Source organism: Hemiscyllium ocellatum, chromosome 9 (assembly GCF_020745735.1).
Source record: "Hemiscyllium ocellatum isolate sHemOce1 chromosome 9, sHemOce1.pat.X.cur, whole genome shotgun sequence".
Taxonomy (NCBI): domain Eukaryota; kingdom Metazoa; phylum Chordata; class Chondrichthyes; order Orectolobiformes; family Hemiscylliidae; genus Hemiscyllium; species Hemiscyllium ocellatum.
In genome coordinates, this window is record NC_083409.1 from 77,589,611 (window position 1) to 77,614,518 (window position 24,908).

Here is a 24,908-nt window from a genome sequence, read left to right on the forward strand (position 1 = left end):
GAGTGAAATGGATATTCTGGCAAGTGCTTTGTGTTAAACTATCTTGGATTAGTTTGCATATTTAGAGGTGAAAACTATTGCAATATCTCGAAGGTGCAGGATCCTCTTTTTACAATGTAAGGGCAAAAAAAACCCAAAAGGATAATTGTTGATCTTTTAAAATTTTTGATAGAATTCTCTACAATACACATATTAGTAAAATGAGAATTACCTTTTAGAGTTGGAGAAAAATGTTGATTCAGATACCTTCAAATAGGTATGCAAATAAAAGTTAGGAGCAGACTGGAAAATGTTAATTGTAGGTGTTCAGTATGAATATTATTCAGCTAAGCATTTTGAAACCTAATTAATCAAAGTTACAAAAATGAGGTTAGTAGCTGGAAAACTAAAAGGTGGAAAGATCTAGCTAACAGTTCATTTTGAGATTCCTGAAAACACCTTAAATGTAAAAGGTTCAAATCATTGAGGTTGATGAAATTATGCAGCATACTTATTAACTACTTAATACTACAATAAACTGAAACAAATATTGTCATCAGGAATGTTTGTTTGCATGATGTCATTAGGACTGCTGCATCTTAGGCTAGTGCAATGCAAATTCTTAAGCACATGTAGAAATTGGATATTGGGTAACTTGATTGCACTTGTACTTAAAATGTTTGTTAAAAGAGACAGCTGGTAGGTAATTAGCAACTGCAATCAAATTCTGTCCTTTGGACAGCCAACACAAGCTTTAGAACTCTTCTTCCATTCATCTCAACGTTGCGCTTCCAGAATTTTGGAGGGCAGCTTTGGAGCAAGACATTCCGCCTCTGGAATTTGTTCTATCATTCAATTTTATCATATCTCATCTGCAATCCATTCTTGCCAGTCTCTCACCCTCCATTCCCATGTCTGAAAAGTTATCTCACAGATTTAACATTTTGCATTGACGTTTTATTGTCTTTTTCTCACGGAAACGGTGTTCTAAATTGTCATTGCCCTTTTACTTGTAAAACTTCTTTCTGACATCATCACTGCACAACTTACCTTTAAAGATTTGATTTTAATGTTATACCTTTGTTTTGGACTCCCCACCAGAGGAAATTATGTATAAAGGGATAAACTATCAATTCTTTGACCACCATAAGCACTTCAATTGGGTCATGCTTGGAATTTTCGATGTTCAGGAGAATACAAAGCTAATCTTTGCAAATGAGTTGCTGCAAAGAAAAGTCAGGGAATGACAGACTGGTAAGCCCAATATCAGTGGTGAGTCAGTTGTTGGAGGGGATTCTGAGAGACAAGAACTAAATGCATTTGGAAAGGCAAGGACTGATTAGGTACAGTAAGCACAGCTTTGTGCATTGGAAATTGTCTCACAAATGTTTTGATTGAGTTTTTGAAGAGGCGATCAATTAGGTAGATGAAGGCAGGACTAGACATTTTCTACATGGACTTTAACAAGGGATTTGACAAGGTTCCACATGGTAGATTGGTTAGTAAAGTTAGATCATGCGATCCAGAGAGAGCTAGCCAATCATTTACACATCCGGTTTGATGATAGAAGACAGAGGATGGTGGCGGAAGATTGTTGTTCAGACTGGAGACCTGTGACCAGCGGTGTGTCACAAGGAACGGTATATGATACAGGAGGCATGGTTTGTAAATTTGCAGATGGCACCAAAATTGGTGATACAGCAGACAGTGAAGAAGGTTATCTAAGAATGTAATGGGATCTTGATCAAGTGGGCCAGTGGGCTGAAGAATGGCAGGTGGAGTTTAATTCAAATAATTGTGAGGTGTTGCATTTAGGTAATTCAAACCAGGGCAGAACTTAGACAGGTAATGGTAGGGCCTTGGGGAGTTTTGCCTAACAGAGAGGTGCATGTGCATAGTTCCTTGAAAGTGGTGTCACAGGCAGACAGAGTGGTGAAGAAAGCATTTTTCACACTTACTTTCATCAGTCAGAGAGTTGAGTATGGGAGTTGGGACGTCATGTAATGACTGTAAAAAGCATTGGTAAGACCAAAATTTGAGTACTGCATATAATTCTGGTCCTCCTGCTATAAGGAGGATGTTATTAAACTGGAAAGGTGCAAAATTGATTTACAAGGATGTTTCCGAGACTGGAAGGTTTGAATTATAAGGAAAGGCTGGATAGGCTCGCATTTTTTTTCCTCTGGAGCTTAGCAGGCTGAGTAGTGACCTTATAGAGGTTTATAAAATCACGATGGGCATAGATAAGTTTAATAGCCAAGGTCTTTTCCCTAGATAGGGAAGTCCAAGACTAGAGGGCATAGGCTTAGATGAAAGGAGAAAGGTTTAAAAGGGAGCTGAGGGGCAACTTTGTCACACAGAAGGCAGGGCGTGCATGGAACAAGTTGTCAGAGAAAGTGTAGAGGTGGGTACAGTTGCAACATTTTAAAGGCCATTTGGACATGTAGGTGGATAGGAAAGATATAGATAAATGTGGCAAGGCAAGGAAATGCAGGCAAATCAGACTTGTTCATTTTAGGTAGCCTGGTCAGCATGGACAAGTTGGGCCGAAGGGCCTCTTTCTGTGCTGTATGACTTTATGACTCTAAAATACCACTAACTTAACATTTTAGTTCCAGTATTATTCTAGTGAATTTGTTCCACACCCACTTATATTATTCTTGATGTCCAAGTATTGAACAATAGGTCAATGAAAGGTCCAACTGACATTTTGTAACAGAACTTCCACTGCTTTTATTGTTGGTCTTATGACAGACATTTAATAGTGTCTTTTTTAAATCATTTTTCTCATACCTGTCCTCCGGAGGTTTTATTTTACTGATTTCATTTTTTGAATCATAAATCCGTCTTTGCACCTGCACTTCCTAATCTTTAAACATTTAAGAGATACTTTGATTTTTCTTTGGAAGGTGGGCGATTTTATATTTACTCGCAATAAACTCCATCTGCCATATTTTGGTCCACTAATCTATCTTGCTAATGTCCTATTGCAACATTTTGCTTCATTTTATACGATTTACTATACCACACACTTCATGTCATCAACAAGCGTAGATACACAGCTTTCTATTCCTTTATCCATGACACAGTGAAAAGCTAAGGACTCAGTACAGATTCCTGGGAAGACTAGTACATTAGCTATTTTGAGTGAATATCCAGGTTCTATTCCAGCCTTGGGCGACTGTCTGTGTGGAGTTTGCACATTTTCTTCGTGTCGGCGTGGGTTTCTTCTGGATGCTCCAATTTCCTCCCACAATCCAAAGATGTGCAGGTCAGGTGAACTGCCCATGCTAAATTGCCCATAGTATTAGGTGCATCAGTAAGAGAGAAATGGATCTGGATGGGTTACTCTTCGAAGGGTCGGTGTGGACTGGTTGGGCCGAAGGGCCTGTTTCACACTGTAAGAAACGTAATCTAATCTATTAATCCTTCTCTGACCACTGCTAACTCTTCATCCAAGCTATTAGGTTAGCTCCAATTCACTGAGCTATAACTTTTGTTAAAAGCCTCTAATGTCATGCTTGTCACTCTAACTCTCCTGTTCCTGGAATGACTGTCAGAAACTTTATTTTGATTTATGCTACTTAGAAGAAGAAGATGCTTGCAGGAGACCAGATTCCATAGCAGAAATCAAGATTCTGCTTGCCATTACTCTTCTTAGCATATCTATTTATCTGCACCATCCAGAAAAGAATGTCTTATGAGATCTTAGATTCACTAAGAAGGCATTGTCAGAGTTGTGACACAACGCTTAGGGATAGTCACAAGCCAAATTTCAGAACAGGGATGACATTGTTGGTGAGCGTCAAGGTCAATTTAACACTGGACATTTTCACTTTGGCCTTTTCCATGCAGCCATAAGGAACATCAATCAGTCTGCATTCCACAAATGCAGTCATCAGGTGAATCTTGCACTGTTTACAAGAGCAAGCAACTTTATCACTTTCCCTAATGGCAAAAAGCATGGAAGTCCTAGGATTATTGATTTCACACATGCCAACCTGTGTACTCGCCCACACAATAATGAACATTCATGACATGAAAAGACAATCACATTGACACTATTTAAGGAGTCTGTAATCACATATATCAAATCACAGAGGATTTGAAAGTGCTCCTAGCTGTTAGTGTAGACTCTAACCTGTTAGGACTGAAGTTGTTTTTGATGATTTTTTTCCCCCTAAGATTGAAACTTTGGAATGGGTAGGTGAAGTATAAAGAAGGTGGAAGGGAGAAAGTAGAGGCAGGTCTGCTTAGGGAAATTTCTCTCTCACTCCGAGAAGAATTTATAGGCCTACACCACACCTGCAATTCTCAAAAACAAACATTCTTCAAGGAAGCTTCAATTCTCCAGGGAGACAGAGCCTCAAAAAGTGCTGCACTCATCTGTTATAGATAGTACAACATTCCCTCTTGATATATGTTCCACTGGGTTATATAAAGTAATAGAGTCATTGAGTCATAGAGATGTACAGCAAGGAAACTGACCCTTCGGTCCAACTCGTCCATGTCGACCAGATATCCCAACCCAATCTAGTCCCACCTGCCAGCTCCCAGCCCATATCCCTCCAAACCCTTCCTAATCATATACCCATCCAGATGCCTTTTAAATGTTGCAATTGTACGAATCTCCAACAATTCCTCTCGCAGCTCATTCCATCTTGAGTGAAAAGGTTGCCCCTTAGGTCTCTTTTATATCTCTCGCCTCTCATCCTAAACCTATTACCTCCAGTTCTGGACTCCACGACCCCTGGGAAAAGACTTTGACTATTTATCCTATCCATGCCCCCATGATTTTATAAACCTCTACAAGGTCACCCTCAGCCTCCAATGCTCCAGGGAAAATAGCTCTAGCCTATTCAACCTCTCCCTATAACTCAAATCCTCCAACCCTAGCAACATCCTTGTAAGTCTTTTCTGAACCCTTTCAAGTTTCACAACATCTTTCAGATAGGAAGGAGACCAGAATTGCACGCAATATTCCAACAGTGGCCTCACCAATGTCCTATACAGCTGCAACATGACCTCCCAACTCCTGTACTCAATACTTTGACCAATAAAGGAAAGCAAACCTAACGCCTTCTTCACTATCCTGTTTACATGTGACTCCACTTTCAAGGAGCTACAAACCTGCACTCCAAGGTCTCTTTGTTCAGCAACACTCCCTAGGACCTTACAATTAAGCGTATAAGTCTTGCTAATATTTGCTTTCCCAAAATGCAGCACCTCACATTTACCTAAATTAAACTCCATCTGCCAATTCTCAGCCCGTTCGCCCCTCTGATCAAGATCCTGTTGTAATCTGAGGAAACCTTCTTCGCTGTCCACTACACCTCCAATTTTGGTGTCATCAGCAAACTTACTAACTATGGTGCAAAGGGAGTAATAGTTATGTTGCGTTGGATTCATCCATTCTATTAATGTCACACAGTCAGTGTATCCGGAAAAGGAGTTTTACTCATGCTTTCAGAAGGAGGAGTAATAAGATAGAGTTGTGGCTTTTGGCTATTTTTGCTGTGGGCTATTTCCATTGGTAAGTTGCTGAGGGTTTAGGCATAGTCCCTGAACGTACATGGAACAGGATGATCATGATGTCACTCAATATGTTAAACTTTGATTTGAAGGATGTATTATTGACTATGATCTTGTTGTTGGAGGTGACACTTTCCCAATTAGATATAGTGGGACCTCTAACAGAAGGTGGCAGTGGTAGGGGAAAACACATCAGTTCCTTTTTGTCCCTTCCTGCAAGGGAACAGTCTCCTTGGCAAGCTGCAGGGGGGGATCAATTTCAGAGACCATGTGGAGGGGACCGTGAAGGAGCAGAAGGTCAGGAATTGAGTAAAATGCCTTAAAAATAGTTAAAGAATCAAGATAGGTAATTGTAGCAGGCATGCAACTGCAGTCAGACTGATTGGCAGCAGCAATTAGTTATTGAGACCTCACAGGATGACCAAGCAAGAGAGAAGGGGTAGAATGAGCTGGAAGTTGAGAGTTAGAGCAGAGCTATCGACTGGTGGGACAGTGTAGAAGAGATAAGGATATGAATAGCTGATGATGGTGGCAGAACACTGAGAGGTGGTTCTGGAATGGGCCAAACTTTACATGAGATAGTGTGCACTAAACCTTGAGTTCAAGATATCACCAGCATGGAAAGATGAAGGTTGTTTCAGTGAAGCAAGATAATCACTTTTAAATGGTTATGGGATGTTAGCTATAGGAGCTCCTTCAACTGATCCTGTTACCTTGGTGATTTGAGATTGGGAATCAAGCTCCACAACAATATTCTTTATGGATCTACAATATCATAAGAACCTAAGAAATCGGAACAGGAATATATCATTCAGCCCTCATGCCTGATCTGCAGGTTTGTAAGAGCATGTCTGATCTGCCCCAGTTCTCAACTCCTCTTTCATGCCAGTTCCTCATATCTCAAAACGTCTTGATTTACTTTTTTTTAATTGATTTACCTTCTTTTTAAATACTTTCAGTGATCTAGCCTCAACAACTCTCTGAGGTAGAGAATTCCAGACATTCACCACTTTCTGAAAGAAGAGATTCTTTCACATCTCAGTTTTAAATGAGTGTCCCCTTATCCTGTAACTCTGTCCTCTAGTTCAAGATTCCCCCACTAGCAGAAATATCTTTGCAACATCTATCCAATCAAGGCATCCCAGAATCTTGCATGTTTCAATAAGGTCACCCTCTTATTCTTCTTCCTCTAATACATAAAGATCAAACTTGTTTAGTTGTTCTTAATTATACAATTGCTTCACCCCAAACATCAGCCAATGAATCTCTCTTGAATTGCCTCTAATGCCAATACATCCTTTTTAAAACATGGAGATCAAAGCTGTACGCAATATTCCAGGTGTGGCCTCACCAACACCCTGTACAGTTGTAACAAGACTTCATTATTTTTAAACATTAACCATTTAGCAATGTTAGCCAAAATTCCAACTGCTTTGTTAATTTCTTGCAGCACCTTCATGCCAAGTTTTTATGTTTCATGCACAAGAACACCCAGCTCCCTCGATGCTGCACATTTTTTGAAGTCTGTCTCAATTTTAATAGTAATCTTGATTTGATTCTTCCTACCAAAGTGCACGATCTCACACTTTACCAGGTTAAACTTCATTTATCAAGTTTTTGCCCATCCACTCAAACTATCTACACTATATCCTCTTGTGGATCCCTTTTGTCCTCATTGCAACATGCCATCCCACCTATTTTTGTATCATCATCAAATTTGGATACATTTAACCCTGTCCCCTCCTCCAAGTCATTAATGTAAACTGTAAATAATGGAGGCTGTGGTAATATGGTAACACTGGAGTTGGGTATGGGAAATCAAGTTCTGCTATTCCATGGATCCTCAAAAAAAAAGATTTTATTAGTGTGCAAAGTTCCACTATTTACTTATTTTTAGGGACAGAGGTTGACAGAAAGTATGAACTGGGTTTCTGTACTTAACAAGAATTGTTATGAATTGTAAATAAATTGTTATAAATAGTAGATTCTAGCTACAGGTAAACAATTATGATTCATCAACATATAACCCTGTTATTTAAAACTCTAATCTTCTTATAAAACCTATCCTGGACATACATGCAGACAGATGCAAAAAGAAAAATGGGTCATGAGTGGAGGAAAAAACTGGGAAGACAGTTCAATGGTCTCTGTCCACAGGGTTGAATGAGATGGTGTTTTTGGTTTGTCAGGGCTTGCAGCTCCTCGATCTTCCTTTTCCAGGTACTTTCACTTGTTTGCAGGAGGTACAGGGTTTTTGGTTCATACATAAAAAGTCTCTGACATCTTGGTTAAAAGCCGGAGCTTATAGCAACTGATGAAAGGAAGTAAGAGACAATTCGGAGGCAATATAAGGCTTGGACTGAAAAGCCTTGTGGGACCAGCTTTAGAATGATGTAACGAACTGCAGCTTGATGTGAGTACAGGGAAACAAGCTGATTGCTGACTAGGACTGATCATTATTTCTGGTCTTTAGAGTAAAAGCAAGGTCATTAGTTTGTGTTTCAGTCTCCCAAGTTTTCAATTCTTTGCTTAAAAATAGCTGGTTAAGTATAAATTTATAAAAATCTTTACAGTAAAGTTCAAAGAACAGGGAATCTGGAGTAATTAATTTATAACTTAAATACAATAGTAATGGCAGGATAGGCAATGCACTGCTGGACATCAACCTGATCCAGAGCAAACACAACTGGAGGAAATGTTTATAGTTCAAGGCTTGGGTCTGAGATGAGAAGCTGGAATCTGAGCTGCAGACAATGTGTTACATCAGGGAAGGGGTAAGTTACCTGGATACATGCCCTTCAGACGAACTAATTCAAAATTGGTCTGGGATCAGCAGCAGCAGCATAATTGACTACAGCTGAGGCAGCTATGAGGACTCAAATGGTTGCAATTCAGGAGTCTCTCCCACTGTAATTGTCCCGCAGTTACAGGTTTCTTGCAAGCTGTGTGGACTAGAAAGGATGAGCAAACCAACCACAGCACCTTGGTACAGGGAGCCATTCAAGTGGGGGAAGGAAATAGGAATGTAATAGGGGTTGGAGACACTAAAATTAGGAAGCTAGATACTATTCTCTGCAGCATTAAGGTGGAGTCCTGAAGGTTGCATTGACTGGCTGATGCCAGGATGAAGGACATCAACTCGGGGCTGGATAAAAAGTGGGAGTAGAGGGATCCAGTAGTCATTGTCCATGTTGGTACCAATGACATTGGACAAGAAAAGGGATTCGCTGAAAAAGTTTGATCAGGTTAGAACAAAAGAAAAATGTAGAACTTCCCAGGTGATCTCTGAATCACCTCCTGATCTGTGGGTAAACTGGCATCGTATATATAAAGCCAAACGTATGGCTCAAAGATCATTGTAGATGGAATGGATTTCAGTTCATGGGGCATTGGCCCCAGTACTGGGGTAGAAGGGAATTGTTCTGGTGGGATGGACTTCACTGTGGAACTGTGCTGGGACAGTAGGACTGTAGAGAGGGCATTAAAAGAATTACAGGGGAGGAAGGATTTGGGAGAAGAAACATTGGCAGCATTACAGGGTGGCTATTTGGTTATAGAGTGGGACAGGCAGGGACAGAATATACAAACATCAAAAAGCACCAGTAAATAGGGTCAAAAGAGGATAGAAAAATGCTTTCACATGGCTCCTGAATGCACGCAGTTTTCAGGTAAAAATAAATGAACCAATGGCACAAATAAGTGATCAAAGTTGGGAACTATAAGTATTCTGGGCATCTTGTGAGTACTGTGACCAGTCTAATTGCCTTAAGCTATGCTACTCCAAGTGACTGCAGCATATTTTTTGTCATTTTCCCCAGGAGATCTGTAGATGATCTCAAGCAACTCTAGGTTTAGAAGACCTGGCTTTGGATAGCAACACCTTGGGATAGCAGCACAAGCTTGGGCTGACAGGCTGTGGTGCCAGAGGAGTGTTGGGAACACAAATTCCATCTCAGCGAAGTTGGGGGGGGTGGGGTGTGGGGGTGTATTAGCACGTTCATCCTCCTTCCCTGGTTGCAGTCCTAGTTATTTGCTGGAGAACTCTTTGTTGAGTACCAAGTGATCCTGCACAAATTAAAAATGGTGTTCCCTGCCACAGTCATGATAACAGCAGTCTGAGCTTACTTGGCAACAAGTTGGTTTTGAATGAGAAGCAGAGATTCTATAATATTAGCGCAGGATTGGATGGACACCAAGCTCTGTGCAAAGTCCTTGAATGAGGACTTGCAGATCTCAGCTCAATCCTACCTACTGAAGAAACTGGTCACATTCAAAAAATGTACACCGAGGTTCCACTACACAACATAGAAGAATAACAGATTTCCAATATGGTGCATTAATTGTTTCCAATATTGGAAGGCTCAGAGGAAAAGCAGGGAAGGGAAGAATCTACTAGTGCTATCTGGTTGTCTAGCAGCAGCTACATAGATACAAGGACAGGCTTCAGATTGTCTTACTCTTAGACCAAGAAATATCACAATGTGGTGAAAAGTTAGGAGAAGAAAAGAGATAAACTAACTTTCAAAAGAATAACGATGAGTTCATATACAATCAGCTCTGTTATAACGTGTTTTTTCAATTCAAATTAGCTCCAATGCGATTGAAGAATTTAGACCGTTTATTTGTAGAACACAAATTTTCCTTACCTGCATTGGCTATAATGTGATTCCAGCCCCATTAGTTTATATGGTGCGGCTATTGCACGATTTTCTTATCATGCAAGACTACATGAGAACAGAACTATCACATTATATCATGACCGATTGTATATAGTATAGCTGCCAATGTAAAAAAAAAGTGACAGTTTTTCATGAAATTTTGGTGTCCATTTGAGTAGCATAATGCTAAAATAAATTGGGATTGCTGTGATGATTGCTTATATTTTACTTGCCACTCAATCATTTTTTGCACCTCTGCTTTGGAATACTGTTTTATAATCTGATATTGCATTTTTATTTGCAAGATGTAGACCTATTTCACATTGAGACATATCCAACTGTTGCTATTGTACTCCCATGATGCCTTTTTGCTTCTGAAAGGAAGGATTATTATTATGATAATGGTAACATTAGCATTAGGGTATAAGAAGACTTGCATCATGTCAGTGTTAATCACACATGTTTTATCATGATTGAGAGTTTTGAGATTTTTAAATGATGGAGGTTCTTTAAAATTACATCCTTGATAAGATACAGATGTCTGAGAATTGCTTAAGCCACAAAAACCAGCCACAGTATCGTCCTGTGAGGAAATATTATCCCGAGTGTCTATTATCTCTGTGTTTCTGTGCTGTAAAGATGTGTTGACATGAGTGAAGTATTCAATTGTCCAGTTGTTTAGTGTTTGATTGTGAGAGTCTGTGAACTGTTCTCTGTGTTATAGTTAAGCAAGGGTGTGGTTGAAGAGAAACAGAAACCAATGGAGAAGAGCAGTTAGAAGCATGAGAGAGAAGACATTTTAAAAGCACAGAAAATATAGCTCCTGTTACATATAAACGGAAGAGATGTCTCTGTATATCTATCAGCACAGCAATCCCAGTTTATTTAACATTATGCTACTCAAATGCGCCCCAACATTTCATGAAAACTGCCACATTGTTTTATTATTTTTTACATTGATTCCTGATGAAGGGCTTTTGTCTGAAATGTCGATTTCCCTGCTCCTTGAATGCTGCCTGACCTGCTGTGCTTTTCCAGCAGCACATTCGCAATTCTGCATATCTCCCAGGCAGACAACACAACTATGAACAATGCATGAGAAACAGCTTGTATATGAACAGATAAATAAACCATAACATTCAACTTCTGCAGTCTTACATCTTTAATAATACAATCAATTGACAATCATGTTTGGTGTATAAAGCTACTAACTGTATCTGTCTTGTTTTAGATGTTTGATGGATTTTATTTTAGACTTATACACTTTAGCTGATACTGCTGGTGAATTGTCATGCTTTCCAATGGTAATGACTTCCAAAATATTCATCCCCTTTATTGTGGCACTGTCATTTTGAGTCATTTAGTGTCATTTATGGTACTGAATAATTAATTAATGTACACAAATAAATTTAGCCTTTCAGTCCATTGTTAGATACCTGCGGACCAATCCAGTTCTCCCACTCCCTTGCTGGATCCCCATAGCCCTGCACTAAAAGTTCATTTCTTTCACATACCCATTCAATTTTCCTTTGAAATCATTGATTATTTCCAATCCCCCCATCCCTGCGGGCTGAAAATTCCAGCTTATTAACACTTTCTGTATTTAATTATTTCTTCCTTACACTGCCCCTGCATCTCCTGCTCAAATCTTATATCTGTGTCACAACCACCTGATGAAGGAGTGGCGCTCCGAAAACTAGTGCTTCCAATTAAACCTGTTGGACTATAACCTGGTGTTGTGTGATTTTAAACTTTGTGCACCCCAGCCCAACACCGGCATCTCCAAATCATGTGCAGGTTAGGTGGATTGGCTATGCTAATTTGCCCATAATGTCCAGGGATATGTAAGCTAGGTGGGTTACTCATGGGATATGTGGGGTTACAGGGAAAAAATTTGTGTTAGGGGCGTGGGCCTGGAGGTTCAGTGTGGACTCAATGAGCTGAATGGCCTGCTTCCACATATTAGGGATTCTATGATAGTTTTGTATTAGCCCAAACACTTAGGAACCCAAGGAGTGTAATGTTTGTAAGTAACAGTTAGTTGTAATAAATGTCTGTTGGATTCTTCAAAATCGCCACATCTAAGCTCTGTTTCTTAGGTTATGGGCAATGATACAAACATTGTCCACATCAGGTAAAACACTCTGTTGGAGGCAAACTTAGAGCAGCTGTCATCAACTACAGTAAATAGAGAGAAAAAAAAACTAGCTATGTGCCTTCAAGTTATACCATAACCTATCTGTCAGATGTAAAATGCAACATAAAGGCAAGACTTTTGCACTTAATGCCATAGAGGTACAGGAACTTACAAGAAGCATACTAATTCCAAATGGCAGCTGGGGTTTTACTGCAATCAGTATGATTAAAAAAAAACACCATTATAGACTGGAGAGCTAGGTACTGGATTTTTATAAGGGAAGACAGAAAAACATGCCCATGGTAGAAAGAAGGGTTTATTTTTCCTCTTGCCAACATGTCCTTGACTGCACTGTACTTGATATTTGTTTTTGCAACAGCACAACTGGCAAAAATATCTGAAGTATATACATAATACATACAATTCTTTTATTGGACAGTGCAATAAATCCAGAAATGTGATACTGCATTTTGTAAATACAGTACCATAAATCAACCTTCATGTCACTCTGGCAACGTATTCAGCATAGATCTTCACCCTGAAGCATAGTATAGCCTTTTAGAATATTATTTATAAGGTCTGAGTAAATTTAGTAAAGAAATGAATCATTATGATACACTGACACACTTGTTTTTAAAGTGCAAATTACATATATATCCCTGTTAAATTAGTCAGGCATTTAACTTTTTTAATAAAAAAAATTTTGTTTACTTTCCAAATGTATTCAGATTTAATTCTTAAATTGCCATAACAGTGGCTGTCCTCTTACATGTTAGTTTCCTGCCCTATAAATTACCACAGCAAAGTGAAAACAATTTGTTTACAAATATGAGGCTGAATGTGAAAGTGTGGATAGGATTCTTGAAGAGATTTAGAAATCATCTGGCCTCCGGTCTTCTAATGATGAAGTCCTGCTGTTATTTGCATGAGCTTTTCCTAATTCCCTTCACCTATCTTCTGGTAACTTTGTCACCATATTGGTGCATAGTTCCACATGTACAAATGCCTTGCCCAGTTGAAGCTACTTATTGACACTTACTGTTTTGGGGAGAAGGAAGTGTTGAAACCACAGACAAGTGATTGTTGTCTTTATGAAATTTCAGACCTAAACAGACAAGGTTTTAGTATTACACCTCATTCAAAACCTAGACCATGCAATTCTTTATTTAACAGTCAAGGCTAAGATAATATTCTTTTTTTTCCCTCTGTGTTCCTGCCTGAATAAATCAGCAAGACCACTTCCTTGGCTGAGAACAGTTAATTCAAGAGAGGGTAGGTATCAAAGCATGGCTCTTCCTAGACCATGTATCTTACCTATGTCCTGGATAAACTTCTGAACCATTGTGGGAACTCATTGTTTTAACATTTGTTATATGAATGCCTAAATTGGGCACATTCTGAAATATTTCATTTTTTCCACGTAAATAAACATGGGTGGATAATTTAGATTTGTGGAAATTCAGCCAAAGCCAAGATTTCCAGCCAACTTTCCTTTCCTTCATGGCCATACGAGGAGATTTATTGACATTAGAATATTTTCCAACCTAACGTTATGAGTTACACTTTGGGATTTTTGGCTTGTATGACAATTATTTCACTTAGTAGCTAGATAGTAGAAAAAAAACATTTGTTTCACACAAATTTTAATTGGAGTCATCTCCCATTTACCTTGTGATATTATCAACTAGCCACTTGCCTAGTAGATCTGATTGGTCCAATGTTATTTATATATACACATTCCAGAACCATAGATTCACACACACATACACACACTCACAGATACACATATGCCTGCATCACCACCACCCCTCTATAATTTATTTACTTAGACAGTTCTAAACTAGTCCTTGTGCCTTTTTTCTATTCCCAAGTCCTACATCTTCCTTTACTTCAGATATTTGTCCAATTTAAAAGGACGGTGTTTAAATCTTTTTAAGCCTTTTTAAATGTCAATCTGGAATAATTAAGTGTAGGCATTAGGTAATGGGGTATAATGCAAAGTAATACTCCTTCTGGAGGTAGAGAGTTAAAGGGATTCCCAACTGCATTTATGCTGTTATTAAATTGGCAATGCAAGTAGATAAGTTCATAAAAAAAGGCAAAGGAAAGGACATAAAACAGAAAAGCAGGAAAGAAGATGATGTATAACTTTTTGAAGTTCTCAATTGGAGTAGTATGCACAGTTCTGGAACATATCTGTTTAGAAGTGATGTAAAAATAATGGAAGAGTTTTCTTGGTTCCCTTGGAGTTCCGAGATGTAAGAGATTGCAATTGTACAAAGGAACATGAGTGGCGGAATTTTCCACTTGACCAAACCTTAAACAGTAAAACGGCGGAACAAATTCCCATTCATTAAATGAGGAGTAAGCTGATCCCATTTTCCAGAATCGAATTAAATTTGTTATTGTGGGTCAGCTTCTAAAGGTAGCACTGCATTGAATTGAAGGTATTGCATTTGCAAGGTAGAAAGACTGCACTGCTGTTTTAAGTAACTTCGTAGGAGAAGATCCCATCTGATGGCTCAATTTGTTGCAAAAGATTCTCTTTAGGGAACAGCTTTCTTCAGGGAAGTGCAGAGGAGTTCTCTCAATGGCCAACATAGTTATCCTCAACCAACAAAAAACATTTAAAAGGAACATTTAGGTCACTGTTATTTGTAAAACCTCGATGAGTGCAAATGCCTGCTACAGTTTGCCACATGATAATAGCTACATTTCAGAAATAATGACCAGTTTTAAAGTTTTTATAAGATGCCTTGCGCGCATGAAAGGTTTGATGTAAATGCTGATATTGCTGGAAAAACACAGCAGCATCTGTGATAAGAAAGCAGAGCTATGTTTTGGGTTCAGTGTTCCTTCTTCAGAAAGATAGATCATGTCACAAAATATCATTTTTTGCAGTGATATTTCCATTTACTTATCATTAGGACATTTCTCAGCTGCAGGAATGGATCAATTGATGAACACCAATTGAATGTAGAAGCAATGTGCTTTTGTAAAATTGTTGCTAGGATACTGGTTAGTATTAAAGATCCTGCCTGAAGGAGAGACAATGACATCAAGTGCCAATAGAAGGAAAGGGATGAAGATTTTTTTTAAAAATGGCAAAATTGCAGACGGAAAGTTCAGATCTCCTTCCACATACCATGTCAATGCTGGCTGTTGAAACAAATTGGCATTCTAGCCAGTATCACTATAGTTTAATGCCAGAGAATGTGATACATATCATTGCTAGGAAAATTAAATGTATTAGAACCCCTACAGTGTGGAAAGAGGCCATTCAGCCCATCGAGGCTGCCCTGACCCCGCAAAGAGTATCCCATCCAGACCCAGCTCCTCCACCCTATCTCTGTAGCCCTGTATTTACCGTGGCTGACTCACTTAGCCTGTGTAACTTTGGACTGTGGAAGGAAAGTGGAGCATCGGGCAAAATCCACACAGAAATGGGGAGAACATGCAAACTGCACACAGGTAGTTCCCTGAGGTTGGAATCAAACCTGGGTTCCTAGCACTGTGAGGCAGGCATCATGCTGCCCCAGATCTGCTCAACTTTCAGCTGATGTCATTAATTGCAGTTGGCTGTCTGAAGAAAATTTCCGGAAGTAATGGTAAACAGTGGAAAGTTTGCTCCTCGACAACATCTTCCTGAAGTCAGAGAGAGAAAGAAAACATTAGAAAATCTGAACTCGCATTCCAAACTTGGTTTACCAATAATCTGAACATAATTTGGTAAACAAACCTTGCTTCAATGTATTGAAGTATATTCAAAAATGCATAATGACAATTAAAAATCACAGTCGAGAACAACTTCAGATTGAATAGGAACTGTCAATCTTGAATGGTCATCCTTAAGATTCCAAAGCTTTATTTTCTATCTTTCCTGACAAATGGGGTTTTAGGATGTAAATTGTATTTTGAATGTTGCTTACTTAATCAGATAAACTGCTCTTGTTAGAGGTAAAAATTGAAAAATTGAAAGGGAATCCATTTATATGTCATATTTTAGATTATTCCTGCAATTAAAAGAATTGTTAGACCGAAAAGAATAGCCGGCACTTTATGACAATTAAGGCCAACTGGCAAAGGGGCACATAAAGCATGTTTCATCAGTCTAGCTGGAGAGCCGTTCTCGTTTTATGCCTTACCAGCCAAGTATTGTTGCTTTACCATGCAGCTTTAGGAGTAGAAGAGTATAATATTTAGCAGGCCTAGAAACATCTGGATAGAGACTGTGATATTGGGAGTTGATCATAGGTTATGGATTGCTGATGCCTCTGGAGTAGTGCAACTAGAAACAGGAAATGAGGTAGATTGTGGTATTTAGTTGGAAATCATCTGGGAGTTAACATCACTTCCTGTAATGTTTGTGTCTTCAGCAACAGCATCATGCAGAAGATGAATGTTGGCTCATTTTAACATTTATTGAATTTTCAAGTGTTTGACTGCATATTGAATTTGTTTTTAGCATTTAGACACAGGACCAAGACATTCTATCTTTAACTTGACACCTTATAAAAGATGTACATTGTTTGTAAATAGCAAAATAGCAATGCAAGGTTGCAGTAGAATTCCTGCAGCCACTGTCAGCATTTGACCACACTTATTTGGAATGAATTTTTCAAAATGTTTTCCATTCATCTTCCAAAGTGTTCAATCAGTCATTGCTTGACAGTAATCTATTGAAATCAATGAGCATGAAATGAAATCACAAAGCACATCAAGCTTATCAATTGCAAACATTTATTTTCCTTTAATATGTCAATGGTGTTCAAATGAAATTATTAGAAATCAACTGAAAACTAACTACACTGAAATAAAATCAGCGAAGAAGGTCAAGTAAGTTCACTGGGTGCCAGTTCACATGTAGTTTTTTTTGTGTGGTCTGGACGAAGCTGTTTTTCATATTTACACAGAGAGTTTCTGTTTGCAACCCCTTTTTAGTTATTTGAAGGGGCTTCTCCTCAAAGTTTGGCGACACTTCAGCCTCACGCTCCTGATTGACAGGCACCCAATGGGGGAAGGGATGGGCAGATCAGAGGATCTTCTTGTAGCTCTGCTCCTGGGCCTGACCAAAATGGCCATTTGCAGGTCCAGGCAGCAGGCAGCAGGCAGCAGGCAGCAGGCAGCAGGTCAAGGGTGGATGGAGTGGGGGGGGGGGAGGTGTTGCTCATTGTTCCTGACTGTCTGCCCCTCTTTTACCGTTAAGCCTACGCTTAGGTATGTCTGGAGAGGAAGTCTGTCATGCTCCCTGGGATGACAGAGACCTTTGAGACCAATGGGCACTACGGGGACTGGGTCAGAAAATGTTATTTCAATTTAGTAAGTTTCCATTCCATCAGACTATTAACTTGTGTTTTTATTAAAGTACTTCAGTAGGGACTGCTTAACTACTTTGTGACTTTGCCTTTAAAAGAATAGAAGCAATTGACAGAAGGAAAAAGAAACAGAGATCAGAATTTTTCTGCAAACTGTGATTGTTTTTCAGGAAAATAAATAACTTAGATATCTTTCTAAATGCCAGTTGTAACCTCGACTCAATTCCCACGCTTCCCCTTCCCACCTGCCTACCATAATCCCCTCCTTCCACACTCATCTCGTGTCACTCCATCCTCCTTTCCCACACCCTTTCACCTTTCATCCTGGCTCTCCTCCTCCTACCTGCTTCCTTCTTTCACCTCACATTCCCTCTCCCCTCCTGTCTCTCCTCCTGCACCCCTCCTGCATTTGTCTTCCCCTCCTCTCACACCCTCCTCCTACATTGCAACTTTCCAATTCCTATTACAAGTCAGTTTCAGGTCAGCAAGTTGACAGATTGTTAATCCTGGGTGAAAGTGAGTACTGCAGATACTGGAGATTAGAGTCGAGTGTGGTGCTGGAAAATCACAGCAGGTCAGGCAACATCTGAGGAGCAGGAAAATCAACGTTTCAGGCAAAAGCCCTTCATCAGGGATGAGGCCTGGAAGCCTCGGTGGTGGAGAGATAAATGGGAGAGAGGTGGGGCTGGGGGCAAGGTGGCTAAGAGTGCAATAGGGGGTTGGAGGTGGGGGTAAAGGTGATAGGTCAGAGGGGAGCACGATGCAGATAGGTGGGAAGGAAGATGGACAGTTGATGGGGACGGTGCTGAGCTGGTAGGTTGGAACTGGGATAAGGTGGGGGGAGGGAAATTAGGTTACTGGTGAAATTCACATTAATGCCATGAGCTTGGAGGATTCAGAGGTGGAAGATGAGGTGTTCTTCCTCCAGACATCGGATGATAAGGGAATGGTGATGGAGGAGGCCCAGGACCTGCATGTCTTTGGCAGAGTGGGAGGAGGAGTTGAAGTGTTCAGCCACGGGGTGGTGGGTTTGGTTGGTTTGGGTGTCCTGGAGATGTTCTCTGAAGCACTCTGTGACTAGGCATCCTGTCTCCCCAATGTAGAGGAGACCACATTGGAAGCAATGGCTACAATAAATGTCATGTGTGGAAGTGCAGGTGAAACTTCGATAGATGTGGAAGACTTCTTTGGGGCCTTGGATGGAGGTGAGGGGGCAGGTGTGGGCACAGGTTTTGCAATTCCTGTGGTGACAGGGGATGGTGCCAGGAGGGGAGGGTGGGTTGTTGGGGGGGCGTGGACCTGACGAGGTACTCGCAGGGGGAACAGCCTTTAGGAAAGCAGATGGGGTGGGGAGGGAAATATATCTTTGGTGGTGGGGTCCATTTGTAGGTGGCAGAAATGGCAGAGGATTGTTAATAACAATATTCAACCTATCAAGCCAGTTCCATGATTCACTGAGGTCAGGGCTGGTCCTCTACCTCAATGTCACATTCCTGCACAATCTTTATATCCAGTGATGACATTAATCTCCAGCAATCTATTGATTTCTGTCTTGAAGCTGTTCAATATTTGAGAGTCAACATCTCTCTAGGGTAGAGAATTCCAACGATTCACCACCCTCTGGGTGAAGAAATTCCCTTTCGTTTTAGTCTTAAATTACCTACCCCTTATACTGAGGTTATTGGCCCTGATCCTATAATTTCAATAGATCTTCGCTCATTCATCAACACTCTAGGCAATACAGACCCAGTTTCCTCAATATCTCCTCATAAGCAATTCTTCCATTCCTGGGATTAATCTGGTGAACCTCAGCTGAAATCCCTCTATGACAAGTATATCCCTCCTGAGACAAGGAGATTAAAACTCTACACATTACTCCAAGTGAGGTCTCATCAAGGCTTTAAACTGGGCCCCACAGGAAGGACATACTAGCACTGGAGAGTGTCCAGAAGAGATTCACATGGATGATCCTTGGAATGGTAGGCCTCACAGCTGACGATCCTGGGATTGTATTCATTGGAGTTTAGAAACTTACAAGATAATGCATGGCTTAGAAAGGGTGGATGCTGAGAAGCTGTTTCCGTTAGGCAGGTAGACTAGGACCCATGGCCACAGCCTTAGAATTAGAGGGGGTCAATTTAGAACAAACATGAGGAGATATTTCTTCAGCCAGAGAGTGGTGGGCCTGTGGAATTCATTGCCATAGAGCGCAGTGGAGACTGGGACATTAAATGACTTCAAGGCAGAAATGATAAATTCTTGATCTTGCAAAGAATTAAGGGCTACAGGGGGAGTGTGGGTAAATGGAGTTGAATTGCCCATCAGCCATGATTGAATAGTGGAGTGGACTTGATGGGTCGAATGGCCTTACTTCCACTCCTATGCCTTATGGTTTTATACAACTGCAGCAAACCATCTTTACTTCTGTGTTCAAATTCTCTTGAATGGAATGACAACATACTGTTTGTCTTTCTAAGTGCTCGCTATATTTGCATGCTAGCTTTTAGTAACTCATGTGTCGGGAGGTTCAGACTCTTTTCGATCCATATTTCCCATCCCCATACCATTGAAATTACTTCTGCCTGTTTCTATTTTCCACCAAAGTGAATAACTTCATGTTTATTCATACAGTCAGTTCTGCTTAAATGCGTTAGTTCCATTCTCGTGCAATCCCATATGAAATTCAAATTGTGTGGTAGCAGCACCATTTAAACTCATGGGGCTGGAATCGCATTTTCACCAATACGTGCTTTAAAACCTTGGGCCTGAAAAACAGTGTCCCCAGTTCGTCAATCGTGTGGTGGTAGATTTGTGTTAACAAAACACGTGTTATAGTAGAATGACCTGTATTTTGTTCCATCTTCCATGTTGTAACCCATTCATTTAACCTATTCAATTTCTCTTGAAACCTTCTTGCATCCTCCTCACCATCCGGTTTGGTGTCACCAGCAAAATTAAAAATGAACAGTTGGTCCCCACACCCGAATCATTGAGAAAATAGTAAACAGTTTTGGATCTAAAATTGACCTTTGTGGTATCACACAGGTAATAGCCTGCCACCCCGAGGATGACTCATTTATCCCTACTCTCTGTTTGTTTTGTCTATTAACCAATTCTCAAGCCCTAATAGTATATATTCCCAATCCCATACACTCTAACTTTATTTACTAACCTCAGGTGATTAGATTAGATTACTTACAGTGTGGAAACAGGCCCTTCGGCCCAACAAGTCCACACCGACCCGCCGAAGCGCAACCCACCCATACCCCTTACCTAACACTACGGGCAATTTAGCATGGCCAATTCACCTGACCCGCACATCTTTGGACTGTGGGAGGAAACCGGAGCACCCGGAGGAAACCCACGCAGACATGGGAGAATGTGCAAACTCCACACAGACAGTTGCCTGAGGCGGGAATTGAACCCAGGTCCCTGGCGCTGTGAGGCAGCAGTGCTAACCACTGTGCCACCGTGCCACCCTCCACTGTGCCACCGTGCCACCCAACCACTGTGCCACCCAACCACTGTGCCACCGTGCCACCCTACCACTGTGCCACCGTGCCACCCAACCACTGTGCCACCGTGCCACCCAACCACTGTGCCACCGTGCCAACCTCCTGTATGGAACCTTAACTTTCTGAAAATCCAACTACAGCGCATCAATTGTTATAAGTAACATCTTCAATAAAACTTCAACAAGTATGTCAAACATGGTTTCCCTTTCACTAATCAATATTAATTCTGTCCAATTCTGATAATCTTTTCTGAATGTTTATTTATCACATCCTTTATAATAGGGTTTAACATTCTCCTTGGTTTGTAGTTCTCCACTTTCCTCTCCCTCCATTCTTAAATAATGGGTTATATTTATTATCTTCCAGTCTGCAGGAGCATTCCCAGAATTTATAGAATTAAGAAGGATAGCCACCTGCGTATCCATTATGTTATGGTCCTGGCTGAAATAATTATTTGAAAGGTCAGATCCCTGAATAAAATCTAGCTATTTATCATATTTTGTTTTATTTTTATTTAACGTGGTGGTTTTTCAATGAAACACGGACATGGAAAGCTACAGATTTGATTTCAAAAGCAAAACAGAAGTTTATTTCATAGAAGAAGAGAAAATAATATAGAATAAACCTAGCTTTTTACATTTAACACAAATGTAAAGGTTTCAAAATGCAGTAGGATACAATCCTATCTATCCAACTGCCATCATATTACAGTACTCCCATCAAGATGGTGGCAGAGTGGAAAGCTCCAGCTGGAGCTTCTTTGCTCCGTCCATTTTTTCTTTTTCTTCTTTTTATAGACAACAAGATGGCATTTTTAAAAAATTTTTCTTGAGTGTTTTGTTTTAACTTTTAACTTTTTAAACTTACTCGGAGGGGAATGGAGGACACGAGTCCCAGACTGGAGGCCATCATGGGGAGGGAATCTGAAATGGAGGCCGTCATGGGGAGGGGAATCTGGACTGGAGGCTGACATGGGGGGAGGAATCCTGGACTGGAGGCTGTCATGGGGAGGGGATTTTGGACTGGAGGCCATCATGGGGAAGGGAATCTGAACTGGAGGCCATCATGGGGAGAGGAATCCTGGATTGGAGGCTGCCATGGGGAGGGGAATCTGGATTGGAGGCTGCCATGGGGAAGGGAATCCTGGACTGGAGGCCGCCATGGGGAAGGGAATCCTGGACTGGAGGCCATCATGGGGAGGGGAATCTTGGACTGGAGGTTGTCATGGGGAGGGGAATTTGGACTGGAGGCTGTCATGGGAAGGGGAATCCTGGACTTGAGGTTGTCATGGGGAGGGGAATTTGGACTGGAGGTCACACAGGATTGAGTGAGTACAGGATTGGAGGCTGTTGTGGAGAGGTGTGTCACAGGCCAGAAGGTATCATGGGGATGAGCGTCCTGGACTGGAGGCCATCTCAGGGAGGCAATGCCCTTGCAGACTGGAGGTGAGGCCTTGAGTTTTTAAGCGGTCTGGAAGCTAGAGGTTGTCATGAACTGGGGTTCCTTTTTGTTTTTATGCTGGATTTCTATTTCTTATTCTTTCAATTTTGTAGCAAATCCTTAAGCATCTGTTCCCAAGTATCTTGTATCTAAGATGCCAACATTGCAAAACTCTTCACTGCACTCATTCCAGTGCATATGACATTAAAGTTAAAGCTAATTCAAATTTCTACTCAAATCTACCATATCTATGGGTTTGATGTAATTGTTTCTTTCAGTTCCCAGATTTGAGCATTTTGTAATTTCTTCCTGAGTCACACAGCTAACCTTAGACTATCCCAGCTTCATGTATAAACCCTTTACATTCCGAGCAATCACTTCTATGTATGGAAGTTTTGCATTAAAACCCAATCACTGAGGTTACCTATTTCCTCACAGTTCTAAACTAATTCCTTTCTCTAAGATACATTGGTTTATACATCTAACTTCAACCAGAGCTATTAGACAATGAAAATTAAAAATTTTCCAAGCTGCTGATTTTTCCATTAAGAAACAGAAAACAGACTAATGCACCTCAATGTTTACTCTGTCCACTCATGTGACTCTACAAATTCAAACAAGTTCCCATTATCACCTGATCTCTCTCGTATGGTTAAAAAAATGGCTCCAGAAATACAGATAAGTTATCCACTAAATCCTTTCACACAGACAGACCCAAAACCACATGCCACTAGTTCAAAATTCAAATTCTAAAATAAATAATATGAATGTGTATATAAAGCACATGCTCTAAATTACAACTACTTTTATTGCTACGTCATTCAGCTCTCTGGAATGGAGCTCATCTGCTCCAGTACATTTATCACACCTTAACACAGCTAACATTTCAAGTACTACCTTGCCTCTAATTTCTTTTAGCTCTGTAGTTACACAAGTACCTCAACTTTTATTGTTTGGTTTAATGTTTCATTATGAGTTTGTGTTCTTTGCAGACTGGTTGAGCACAAAGCAAAGTCTTGAGGTTTAGACTTCAAACTAATAAATACTACTAAGCAATGTAATCATCGATGTACCAGGCTCTGATTTTATAGATATATCATGTAGGGACTAACCTTTCTTCAATGTGTATTCATATCAATATGGTCTCTGTGTGTCTTCTTAAGAACATTTCAGTCTGTTTCCAGATTGTCTAAGATTCTGTGAGTTCGAACACCATATATTGGCAATTATACGAAAATATGTGAATTTTCATGATATATTTGCAAGGTTGCTCCAGGGTCTTAATGGACTTGTGCACCCGCTATCACCATTGCTAGTTCCCCCTAAGGAGAAATGAGGTATTGTTTTTCTATGTTGTTCCCTTATAGTATTGACATTCTTCAAGGTTTAATTCCAAGGCATGTATATATATTTTGGGTTGGGAATAATTTTGATTTGTTCCTTGATATGTTCTTCAAACTATAGTATGTTGTCAAGAAGTGATCTCTTTCAATGAATGAGTACATTGTTGGCGAAACCTTGAACAATTTTCTCTTTACTGATATGGGGCTTTGGAGTTACACCTGCAACAAGATACTAAAGTATTAGATTGTTTAAGCTTTCACATTGATGTTGTCACATGTGCCATCTCAGTCAAAGGAGAAGTCTGCTTCCTCTGATTTATTGGGCTTTAAATAAACACCCCTGTCTCTAATTGCAAAAATGATTTTAATTTGAATTCTTTCTCTTTATTAGAATTGATTGTTCTTTGGTGGTACAGATCAGAATTTTGTTACCCATCTTAGATGTCCTAACTGCCCTCCTCAGGATTTACTTTTAGCTGAAAGCAAGTGTTATATTCTTGACTCAAGGGATAAAATCTGTTCTGGGTGTCTCGTAATCATACTTTTTCTTGGGGCACTCAATTCTGATGTTTCATCTTAGCTGCTAGTGGGATTTTACAGCTTTCACTGCTTTCCTTGATTACAGGCTATGAAAGGGCTTCTTTTGCTGGAGAGATTTCTGTTTAAAAATTTCTTTCACAGGTGATATTCAGCTCTGAATATTTTCTGGCTGTTAGCTTGACTTAAAAATATGCCAGTATAAAATGAGAACTGCAGATACTGGAAATCAGAGTCAAAACTGTGGTGCTGGAAAAGCACAGCAGGTCAGGCAGCATCCGAGGAGCAGGAGAATCGACGTTTCGGGCATAAGCCCTTCATCAGGAATGCCTGATGAAGGGCTTATGCCCGAAACGTCGATTCACCTGCTCCTAGGATGCTGCCTGTCCTGCTGTGCTTGAAAATAAGCCGTTGAATTTTTGAAAAAAAGTTGATGCTTTGAATTCTTCCCT